Source organism: Enhydra lutris, unplaced genomic scaffold (genome assembly GCF_002288905.1).
Source record: "Enhydra lutris kenyoni isolate GAN:26980312 unplaced genomic scaffold, ASM228890v2 scaffoldscaffold5, whole genome shotgun sequence".
In the NCBI taxonomy this organism is placed as follows: domain Eukaryota; kingdom Metazoa; phylum Chordata; class Mammalia; order Carnivora; family Mustelidae; genus Enhydra; species Enhydra lutris.
The window spans coordinates 25988025-26000694 of record NW_019154089.1 but is presented as its reverse complement, the minus strand read 5'-3'; positions in this window follow the sequence as shown (position 1 = coordinate 26000694).

Sequence of the window (12670 nt, the reverse complement as noted above, 5' to 3'; positions counted from 1 at the left end):
ATAAATCAAATTCTTAAAAAATAAATCAAGGCTTTTGTGTTTAAAAAAAAAAAAACAAAGAAACAAAGAAACAAAGGAAGAAAGTAGAGCTATCAAACTCTTGCAGCTCAGCTTTGTTAAGATACCCCGGGTACATTTCATGCCTTGATTATCCTTACCTGGTTCCATTTTTGTTCTTCACAGATCTTCCTTTCCCAGCACTGATACCTGAGGGAAAAATTACAGAAGCTTATTTTGATCTATTTTGTACAAGTAATAATTTTAAATCGTAGAAAAATCACCTCTGTAATAAAACACCCCATTTTATATATTAAAATATAATGTTATTAGTTTTTAGGTGACCAGAAAGTTTGTATTTTTTAGATTTTGATATCCATGTTACTTAGTTCTTTTACACTAGTCACTAAATTTGTGAATGTGCCAATAATGAAAAAAATGTTGGGAAACCATTCTTTAAATCAAAAGACATAAGACATCTAACCAGTCCAACTTGAGCAAGAAATCTTACCTTTCTGTCACATACTGATTTAGTATTTTATCCAAGTGGCTATACATAACTTAAGAATAATAAAAACAGCATCATTGAAAATTTACAGTGGCATTGTATGGATAAGTCCTTAACCATCATTTCATTTAATCCTCATAGAAAACTCTGTGTGTTAGGTAGTATTATTTCATAAATGAGAAAAATGAAATGTGGTTTAGGGTTCTTGCCTCAGATCACACAAGTACATGGTGGTCAGGCATTTAAACCTAGGCAGTGAGACAACTAGTGACCATACTCTAAAGCCTCTTTTTCATTTTAAAGAGCGTGGTCTCCTCCATTTCTCTTCTTGAAGGAGAAAAATGGAATTAGGAGTGGGAATCAAATATTTTAATGAACATTGGTATACTCTAAGCACTTGAGACACTGATCTTTTTATGCTGATGTCTTTGTAATTTTTCTCTGTACAGCGCAAAAACAATGAAATGCCTCTGAAAGACTCGTGGTGTCTTAAGATGTTACAGTATTAATTCATTTAAGCTGTATAATAACCCAATGAGGTAGAGTTTGTTATGCCTATTCTCCAGTTAAAGCACCTTCAATGCTAAGCACTTAAGTAATTTTACCATGACCATGCAGCTGGTAAACAAGATATTCTCATATATCATTCACCGTTGCTTTTGAATCTCATCAGTTCAATGAAGTAGATGGTTCCTATACTCATTATTAACATCTATGCCTTAACCAAGAAAAGCTGGGATATACCTGTTAGTAGCAGGACATTTCTATTTTCTACCTTTTAGGGCTCTAATCAAGTTATTTTTCACAAGGCTTACTGGATTAATTCTAAGTTCTACCATTATTGCTAATACATCCTTAGTTTCTTCTACAATAGTAGCCCTTACAGAGGTCTAAACAAAGGAAAGCCAGTTAAGCAGTAGTCGGGAAAATGGCAAGGACAAAACAAGTTATTCCCTCAGAAAAAAAGATTGAGAAATGATTTCAACAAGTTGCAAAATGCAAAATCTGAATCCCCGAAACCACTATTTGTATGAACTACATGGCTTAGTGGAACAGTAATAGTTATCCTTCTGATATTCTGAAACTAGAGGTTATAATTGCCTGAAGAACTTAACAACAAATTCCTTAAAACTTTGTATTTCTTTGTTTTTCAAACTGGTAACCATTTTATTTTAAAAAATATAATTCAGAAATCTTTATCTCTGGAAATTATCTTAATAGTTTCAAAAGGTGCAAAAAGTAAAATAAGCAAACCAATAGAGATCATCTAGAAGCAAAAGTGCTACAGAGATGTGGAATATAAAGTGAGTAGAAATTCCTAATGAAGGGTGCTTGTTGTGGTTCAGTTGCTAAGGTTTTACCATTAGCTCAAGTCATGATCCCAGGGTCCTGGAATGGAGCCCTGCAACCAGCTCCCGGCTCAGGGGGAAGTCTGCTTCTCCCTCTCCCACTCCCCCTGCTCCTGTTCCCTCTCTCGCTGTCTCTCGCTCTGTAAAATAAACAAATAAAATCTTAAAAAAAAAAAAAAAAAAGAAATTCCTAATGATAAAGGACTACAAACCTGGTTTAATTGGTTTGAGTCAATAGCCATCGTTAAATGAAGCTGTGGTCACTGACCAGATTGAGAAGATAAACTTCTACAAAGTATCTAAGAGTCTTTTTTTTTTTTTAACTTTGTAGGTTTTTTTTTCTTTACATTGACAACAGAGATGAATGAGTAGCTAGTCCTGAAACAGTCATCTTGTCAGTTTATCTCCAGAAGATTAAGTATAGTTCCACAAAATTAATCACTTTATAACAATCTAAAAATCTACACATTGCCTGAAATGTTTGATCAGCACATTTTCTTGATGAATTCAGAAAAGAACAAAATAAAGTACTTTACTGCAGATCGGTATACTTTGGCTTATTTAAAATAAGCCTATAACTTGATATATATGCCATTCTAATCAACTTTATGCCCACATAATTTTCTAAAAGAAAAAAATACCTCCTCGATTAAAAACTAGACTGAGACTGTAAGCTCTATGAGCAAGCACTCTTACAAGGTCAAAACATTCATCATGTCCTATGCCTTTAAAATTATTTGACCCCTTTCATGCAACAAGTCCTTGAAAAAGTCTGGACAGTAAAAGTTACTCACCAGCTCGCCATTTCTTTCTAAGTGCAGAGCTCGGTACTTTAGTCCCAGATACCTGCAACACTTCGAACTCTAGCATTATAACCTATGAGACTTTATACTTGTCCACAGGTTCCCTGAATTTGCAATCATATGTAACACTTGTTGGAGGAGGTCATCAAGAGGATATGACCTCTAGTTGACCCATGTGCTGGACCCAGGCAATATGACATTCCTCATCCCAATGCCCTGTCCTTGGTATGTATGTTCCTCCCACCAATGCCACAGCTAGAACTATTTTCAAGGATGCAGCCTTGAGAGAGTAAGGTGTTGTGAAGATCATCTAGAATGACTATGTGACTCATTAAGGCCTCTATACAAATGGTTTAAGATTCTGCCAGTAGATGCAGAGATTTACTTGACTCGCCACACCCAAGACAAGCCTGTATGTGATTTCCTTAGCTTACTAAATCTACCACCTACCAATCTGGAGAGGTCTGTCTTTTTCTTCAGTCCCTCCTTGGCCTTTGTGTTCAGGGCCCAGCTGGCAAACCAACAACACTCACGGACTTGTCCATCTTTTTAGGATTCATCCCAACCAGGCCATTTCACTCAAATTTCACATTAATCAGAGAGAATGGGATCAGTAGCTGATTCTTGGGAAAACAGTCAGGTATGGTTGTGGGCAACGTCTTATGGGTTCCTATAAAAAAAAAGAAACTTTTCAGAAGAAAAAGAAAAGAGTAAGTTACTTGTTTACTTCTGGTGGGAGGTGAAAAGAAAACAGAAAAATTACTTGTCCTGTACAAAGATCACAGGAGCTCTCTGTGGCTGCAATCTTCACTGTGCACAGCAGATTGTTCTACTAATGATGCCTCTTACTCTAGTCCCACCTCTCTATCCAGCAAGCTACTATGCCTGAAATTGCTTTCCCATCTGTGATGGCCATTCTCCTGCAGAAATTCTATCATATTTGGAGGTTAGAAAAACCCACTTAAAATATGTAATCCTTATGTATGCACAATCTGCACACTGCACATCAAGCCTCTGTTTTCGTACTAAAGCCCTATCTGGTTTCCTTTTCTTCACCCTTTGATTTCCAAGCCAGTCATTTTTTTCCCCTGATTCTAAGACAGAGACCAAAATTCAAAAACTAAGTGTAAATAGCACATTCGTTATGGTATGCGCATCAGTGTGGAAACTCGGTCTCGGGGTTTCTTCCTTCAGAATTAGCAGCTGGTACAGGTCAGATAACATGAGCTATGTTCTGCAGGAACTACCCAAATTTACTGTGGTATGGACATCTTCACCCTAGTTTCCCATTTAAACTGTTTTGCCAGAATCATGTACCTGTATGTATAGGCTCATACCTCACTCTCTCCAAGAGGAATAAAAATAATTCTTTGTGTTTAGCAAACTGCTAAGAGCATACCGTGGCATGTTTCCAATGGAGTATCTTTCTGGAAAGCAATTCTTGTAGATTGTAAATAATGGCATCAAGCAATCACCACTTTAAAAAAAAAAAAAGGTAAAAGTAATTGAGATTTCTTCTTAGAGTGACCAAGAGAATAGCTTGCCTATTTTTGTGAAAATTAAAAACAAGTTACAAGCTCCCAGTCTGTCCTCTGTCCTTATAAAGAGTCAACAACGTTTTGTTGTCTCTCAGTACCCCACTCGGTGCATTTCAACCTGTTTTTTTTTTTTTTTTTGTCTTAGTTTATTAAAATAAATGTTGTGCGTTCTTGGTATAGCTAAAAATAAATGATGGTTCATATTGTGCGTAGGTTCTTGCTCATGACAGTCCAGACTGCGAACAGATTGCTAATATGTTAACAGTTCTATTATAAGACTCCAAAAGATGCAATTTTTTATGCCATTTGTGAAGTCAAATTCTCCATGTTAAAGAAATATTGCACAAGAACATTGGGATACATGCTGTGGAGCCTTCCACATGCACGTGTCTACAGAAGGTGTAACTGATCTAGATGACTGAGCCTTTTAAGATAACATTCTTCAAGGTGGGCTGCTTACCCCGATATGCCCATACTGGGAACTAGACCACTGACCTGAAATAGTCAAGTAGGATGTCTCCCTTCTGGTCCACATCTACATTTAATCAAATTGAAGATACTCTAAATGCAGAAGTTTCTGGAAATGATAGAGGTTTAAAAAGTTTAAGATAGTCTGGACTCAACCAGTGGAATTAGATTTTTCAGTTCTTCCCTCCAAAGATACTGGTGAAAACCTTTAGCTAGATGTAATTCAGAATGTCTCTAATTCTTGTAGGATACAAATTTTTTAAATATGTATTATTTATATGTGTTAATATTCTTTTATACATCCTATGATGTTTGCCCCACAGAGTCTTGGCACTGATATCCGCAAGAGGAGTCTGGCTTTAGCTGGGAACATGGACAGTACCTAGGAGCATGAATAAATATATATATATATATGTATATATACATATATATATATCTGACACATGGAATGTACTCTAGAAATGCATCTCAGTGAAGGTTCTTGGGATGATCAGTCCTGACTTCCAAATCATCTATTCTGTTTCTCAAAGAAAACTTTGTTGCTAGGAAAATACTCTATAGAAGATGGTTATGGTGCCTCAATCTTCAGGTCATATGGTCATTGAGGTTCAACCACTGATTTAGGTTGACTCAGGTAACACAAATTGTACTGAATACTTGTCTTCCAGGCATTATGGCAAATACTTTTATGCATAAAATTCCTACAAGAAGAATATGAGTGTTATAATCTTACTTTGTATTCATCCCTCTTTTTGGAAAAAAAATAATAAATATGATTTATTTATTCATGAATGGCAATTGTAAGAGGTGTTTTTGGCTTTGGGCACCAGAGTCAGATGCCCAAACAATATTGTATGGATTCCCTCTTTCTCTTCAGTTGTTTTGTTTTCCACTATGCTGACTTTATCTGGAAGCAAATTTTTCCTTTCCAGTAGATTTTTCCAGTGATTCCAACTAAGATCATAGCACTGCTGCATTACCCACCGATACTCTTTGAATATGCTTAAATCATGCGCCTACTTCTGAACCCACACAGCATTTTCGTCATCATCTGAGAAACAAGCACTGAATCTAAGGGAAGGCTGTTCCAAGAAAATACTCAGGAAGGTGTTCTTGGAAGGAAGCTAAATGAATGTTGTACTGACTAAAACAATAAGTATCCCCTGAACACTCCTTTTATAGATAACCACGCTGAAGTTTTGGTAATGTGTCAAGTAAGGAAAACCAGAAGTCTCACTCAAGCCTACTGAGCCCACAGTCAGTCTTGACAAATATACCATACTGCCTATTAGTTCCAATTGGATTAACTCTAATACCAATCTTAGGGAGGATTATTTATTCTGATTCATTCTACTGAATGCAAATGACAATAATTCAACAAGTGAAAGGAGTTTTGTTTTCTTCATAACTTTTATCTGTGAAAAGAACAGTTTTTTCTTAAAATTCAAGTTTATGGCGGGGGGTGAGTAGGTGGCTCTGTAGAGTTTTCAACTCTTGATTTTAGCTTGGGTCATCATCTCAGGGTCATGAGATCAAGCATCAGGCTCCATGCTCAGTGGGGAATCTGCCTGAGATTCTCTTCTCCCTCTCCCTTTGCCCTTCCCCCCACCAAATCATAAATAAATTAATTTTTAAAAGTTCAACTTTGTGTATGACTATCAAGCACTTCAGAGGTATGTTCCACTATGAAGACCCTGCCTGTCTTTAAGGACATAGTATAAAGGGCATTAAACTCTCAGAAAAGATGAGCTATTACCTAAGTGTATTATAATCTTTTGTTGTGGCTTTGAGGTTTTTTTTTTAATTAAATGTAAGGAATAGCTATAAAACTGGTTTTTTATAAGCATAAATAAGACAAAGGCTGAAAAATGACAAAGCAAAGAGGTAAGCCAGACAAAGTAGAGGGTGATTCCTTAGAAAATTCCTGCCATTCCTTACTGTATTTTTGACCATGATCACTTTTTACAAAGATTTCTGAGATTGGAGAACAGGTCAAGATTCATAGAACTGGATACGTGTCTGCTCACATAGGACTGTAGCCTACAATCCAAGTCCTATATGTCTTGTGCTCTAAGTCAGCTAACGAGGCTCTCACTATGACTTCTAATAAAAAATTCTCATTACCCCACAGCGGGTTTGGCAGACCTCACACTGCTTTATATAAAACATCTTCAAAAGTGAGGAAGAAAATATCCATTGCCTCACACAGGAGTCGTGTTGATTATGATATTATCATTTTCAAGATGGGAAAACAGAGAGAGGTTAAGTGACTATGGAAGGTCACACATTTTCTCTGTCTGAAGGAGGGTGATGGTTTTGTGTGCAAAATTTGGAGAGTGGAAACAGCATTATCTAAGCATTCACAGATCAATAATCACTGTGGCCTCTGGCTGTAGCACACTATTAGAAATGTATATACCCTCATATATCATGTGTCATTCTTGTTTTGCTCCTGTGTGAGTAATTAATTAATCTTCACAATGGTGCATAAGTTACTAGATTTTTTCAGTTTTCCTTTTGTTTTACATAAAAATTTACCAATTTATTTAAAGATGGTTCTCATAAACTGCATTTAATATTAGTATTTTACTATATCTGATAACTGAAACTCTATAATTTACATTTTTTTTGTAATTGAACATATGAGAAAATATGAGAAGATGTACAGATATCTAGCCAATTCAACAAAAACCTGGTTCTTTTAAAATTACTTTTTGTATTTTCATGACTTTTCCATGGCACAAATCAGAATGTAATCAACAGCAAGACCACTATGTGAATCAACAGACTTGAATGGACTTTTATGATTGGAATCCCTGCTGACACTAATTCTTTGATACAGACTTCCAAACCCAGGTACTTCAAAATCACATCAACCATTTTTCTTTTCTTAACTTTCACACTGATTAGTTTTGAACATCTGTTTTCTAATGTTTTATAGTATTCCAAAAATGCTAAGAAGCCGTTTCAGCTTTCTTAGTACCTGGAGAATAGCTTGAATTTTAGGGAAAAAAAAAATCTTTATAGATGAGTTCATCAAAAACTCTTGTTACTATATTCTGTGTAATTTTATTTGTATAAAGGCAAAAGTAAACTATGATGTTGAAAGTAAGAGAAGTTTTTATCCTTGATGAATAGGGTGAAGATAGTGATGTAGAAGCCTGAGAGTAGCTTTTGGTGTGCTGGAAATAGACTTTTTTTATTGTGTCATAGGTTACAAAAGAATATTCATGCTGTGATAATTCATTAAGTTGTACAGTTATTATTTGTACACTTGTATGTAAATACATTCAATTTGTATCAAGTGTATTAAAAATAAGATACATAGTATGAAAATTGGACTGTATGCAGTCTTGATTTTTTTATGGAAACTTATATTAATATCATCTAGTAACTATACTAATTATTAACACTATCTTTGTTTAATATTTTCTCTTGCCCCTGAATAATTCAAAAACACCTTGTAATCTGTGCACAGGGAGTTGCAAGCCTCAAAAAGGGTGTATTCCAACCCTTTGAAACAAGGTAAAAAATATCACTTGCAGAAACTGAATAAAAATTCACATACAAGGGTTAGATGACTCCTCTATGAAAGTTATTCACAACAAAGAAGTCATTTGTAATTAAGTTATTGATAAGACTTCAGTAGTTCTTAAACACAGATCATTATTTTATCATTTTAAAATATCTATAATGTAGAAATGTCAATATTTAGCAAATTATAATATTTCAGGTGGGATGACTTATTATAGTCATTTCTTTATGACTAATAAAACAAAAGATGATAAGGTCTTCAATAGAAATTTCCACTCATGGGGCACCTGGGTGGCTAGGTTGGTTAAGCAACTGACTCTTGATTTCAGCTCAGGTCAGGATCTTGGGGTGGTGAGATCTAACCCCAAGCTTGGCTCCACACTCACTGGGGAGTCTGCTCAAGATTCTTTCTTTGTGCCCCTCCTGCCATGTGCATGTGCTCTCTCTCTCTCTCTCTCTCTTTCTCTCAAGTATAAAAATCTTAAAAAAAAAAAAGGGGGGGGTGGATTTCCAGTCAATAAGTGAGTGTGTGATTTGATTCTAATAATTGTAGTATTCATCATCGAGATGGAAATAAATTTCCTATATTGTAAAAGAAAGCATCAAGCACTTGTAGTTTATGACATTGTCTCTTTATGCTTCTACTAAACCTCCTTTATTCACAAAAAAAAAAAAAAAATTTTTTTGTTTTGTTACTTGATTCCTAAGTGGTCCTACCTATATGGAGTGAGTGCCTTGCTAATAATATCTTCCAAATATCAGTAGTCTGCCAAATATGAAATTAACCGGCTGCCATTTTGGATCATTAATTAGTGTTCTGTGAGCTAGTATTGATCTTTTTAGAGTAGGTTATGAATAAAAGTAGATATTTTAAGCAGTTCCAAAGCTATCTGGGACATTGCAGGTGCTCAGTAAATGTTAGCTATTATACTAGAAACTAGAACTGACCACTACCCAAGAGAAACTTATTGTTGACTATTATCTCATTAGTTGTGTTGTAGGAGAGTGCTTCTTGATGTCCTTAAAATATACTACATAGATCTGCCATGCAAAGCAAAAAGCTAATGGTTGTTATTAATAACCATAATAATAACAATTATTATTCCTTCCATATTCTCCAAATGTTTGCTAAATGGGTTTCCTGTTGTGGGTATGGGTGACTCAGGAGAAATTAGGTTACACATAATTCTTGCCCATGGAGTTTAGTTTAGAAACAGCATGTTCTTCAAACAAAAGCACAGTATGTTGTGAAACTGCACAATAAAGAATAAAGAATGTCACCTTCTCTAACGTTTAATCTGAGTATTCCAAGATTTAAAAGACGAGTATTACATTGACAGACTGACTGCTGAAGTGAGAAATAATTCTTCTCTATCCTCAAGTTCTTCCAGCTACTCTAAGAATTAAATTTACATGAGACAAGGGTGCCTGGGTGGCTTAGTCAGTTAAGTGTCTGCCTTCAGCTCAGGTCATTATCTTGGGGTCCTGGGGTTGAGCCCTGCTTCAGGCTTCCTTGTTCAGCAGGGAGTCTGCTTCTCCCTTTCCCTCTCCCTCAACCTCTGCTCATCCCCACTACTTGTGCTCAGCCTCTATCTCTCTTAGATAAATAAATAAAATATTTTTATAAAGCTAATTTTATTAAAAGATAAAAATAAAAAATAAATTTATATGAGAGATTAACAGGAGAAAAATACCAAAGTTTCACTATATGTACAGAGAGAGCTAGTTATGAAATTGAGACCCCAAGGAATGACCAAGACAGGCAGTTTTTATACATTTTAGACAAAGAGAAAATAAATCTGTGAGGAATTGAAAAGACAAAACTTTGGGAGCTTCAGTTAGCAAGAAATTCAAAACAGAATTTGGATCGAGTGGTAAATTACTAAAAAGTAACAAGCATTATTTATACAGGCTTCTGAGCCTTAATTCCCATCTCTGGTGAGAGGGATGTCTCTCTACATCCTAGTACAAGGAAGGTAGCTTTCACCTGGCGGAATTATTTCCTGATTCCAGGGAGACAGAAGACAGTCTGTTTCCTTCTTACACAGGCTGTCTCCTCAGTAACTTTTATTTAAAATAATCAATATGTCAAAATGGTCCATCTTGGGGCAACCTGACCTTAGTCCCTACATAGTGGAAGAATAATCTTTTCCAGGCAAAGAGAGTACCATATGCAAAGTTTAGAAGGTAAGAAGTTTGAGATGTGGGCTAAGAGATCAAAGTCAACCAGAGGAGGAGAGTGAGGAGAGGAGAAGTCAACCAGAGGAGAGTGAGAAGGATCTCAAGGAAATCCAGAAGAGTAGTTTATCAGTAAATTTCCTAAATGCATGTGATATTTGGGAACACTTACACTAAAAATTTTTCATTGCTTATTTGGTATTCAAATGCAATTAGGCATCCAGTATTTTTTTATTTGATAAATCTGGCAACCTTAGTTATTAGGTATGTCAAGAGTAGAAAGTATTCCAGGAAGGAAATCACAACCATTACAAATACTGTTTGTGGAGCATTGGGTCAAGAGCTTTGCCTAAGTAATTTTATTTCCCTGACTTTATCAGTTCCAGTTCCCACAGCTATATCTACTGATGGCCTGACTTGAATTTCCTGGAAAGTCCCATTTTTAACAACCTCAACTGGGATGAAAGTACCCAAGTAACTTCAAGTCAGTCTTTTTTTTTTTTTTTTTTTTTTTTTTTTTGACACAGCCCTGAGATCTGAAAGGTTGAACATAGGTTGCAGGCACTGTGAGAGCCCCAGAAAGTTTCAGTACCTTTCACTATCCCTTTCACAACCTGCCTATTTTGGCCTAGATTCTTTGTGTCAGCCTTAGTCAACTGACAGCGGAATTATTCTGTAAGAACCACAGTGTCTTCCTGTGACCAAGCCCCTAGAGCTCCATCCAGTTAGATTTATGCAAGTGCCGGTTCTTCCCGGAGCAGCAGGTTCTTAATCCTCAGATTCTCTTAACTCCCAGAATCCTGGATCACAGTTTGCTATCACCATCTTAATCACAGTCATTATAATATTTAACATGAGCTGAGTTTTTATAAGTGTCAGGCACTCTGCTAAGAATGCTATATGAATGATCTCATTACATTTCACAACAGTTCAACAATGTTAACTTCGTCAACTGTCTTTTATACACATGAGGAAACTGACACCCACAGTTCAGTCACTTTCTAGGTTGAGAGAATTCAGGCTCCCTAAGTTACTTGTCCAAATTCAAAGTGAAATTCCCTGACCAAGACCGCTAAACTACGTAAGCTGTGGATTCAAGGCTCAATCTACACTTGCCTGTCAACTAAGCCCAGTCTCAACAAATACACTTTTCTCACTCTCCAGCTCCCCACATCCTCTCCACCATCAATGGACACAGTTCCTTACCATTTTCAATGTCTGACTTTGGCCTGGTGACTTGCCCAATTATCCAAATGTTCCCTTAAGAAACATAAACATGGATCTTCTTGACAGGGTGGTATTCGTGACAAAGTTCTCCTCTCATCACCCCATTTTAGCATGCTCTGTACTCTATCTCAAACTTGGCAACTCTATTGCATCTCCCAAAAATCCACATAAAATTTGGGTAGAGGGTCCTCAATATACCTCAAATGATGTGTAAAATTATGGGAAATGAGATGAAATAAGTATCTGGATTAGAAATTACAAATATATAGAAACATTGAGTTGGTTTCATTTAAATCCTGAATGTAATACAACAGTTCTTTCTAGCTCCATAAATATATCTATAAACTACCAGTAAAAGGTCTGCCTCAGTAAACCTCCTCATTTTGATTACATTAGTACCTCAGTTTCTGTTCCAGTTAATCAGATCAATGAAGTACAAAAAAATTGCTGATGAAACTATTTGAAATGACAGATCAAATACCCTGCAAGACTTAGAGGAGATTAAGTAGGCTCTAGGCAATCATTTGAAGGAGCTAAATCTCCAATGGCTTCAGAAAGATGCAAACATTGCTTGACATTCTAGAGTATCAGTTGAAGGACATGATATGGGTAGAATAACCAAAAAAATAATGTTAAAATATCTACTGCAGGACAGCATCGGAATTGAGATCAAATTTTTTTCCCTGGCAAGGAGTTAAAAAAGAAAAGGAAAAAAAAAAACAAAAAACAGTTTACTACCCATGATTTTGTGATAGAAATGACTCTTCAATATAGGATATGCACTTATTCTGAAGGTAACATAGATCAAGACTGGAAATAAAAAAAAAAAAAAACACTTAAGAAACTGATAAATGGGAATATTTTCTTGTTATAACTTTAAAAAAAAGTATATCAAATATAATGAAGAACTCTCAACTTATTCCTTAAGAGTAAAGCTACCTGGGTTATGCTGTTGAAATTAATCTGCAAAACCCCAGAAATTTATGGTGTTTTAGATTCAGGCCAAGAAAATTTTCCCCCATTAAACTTTGTATCTTTCAAGATACTTTTATTGTAACAACAGAAACT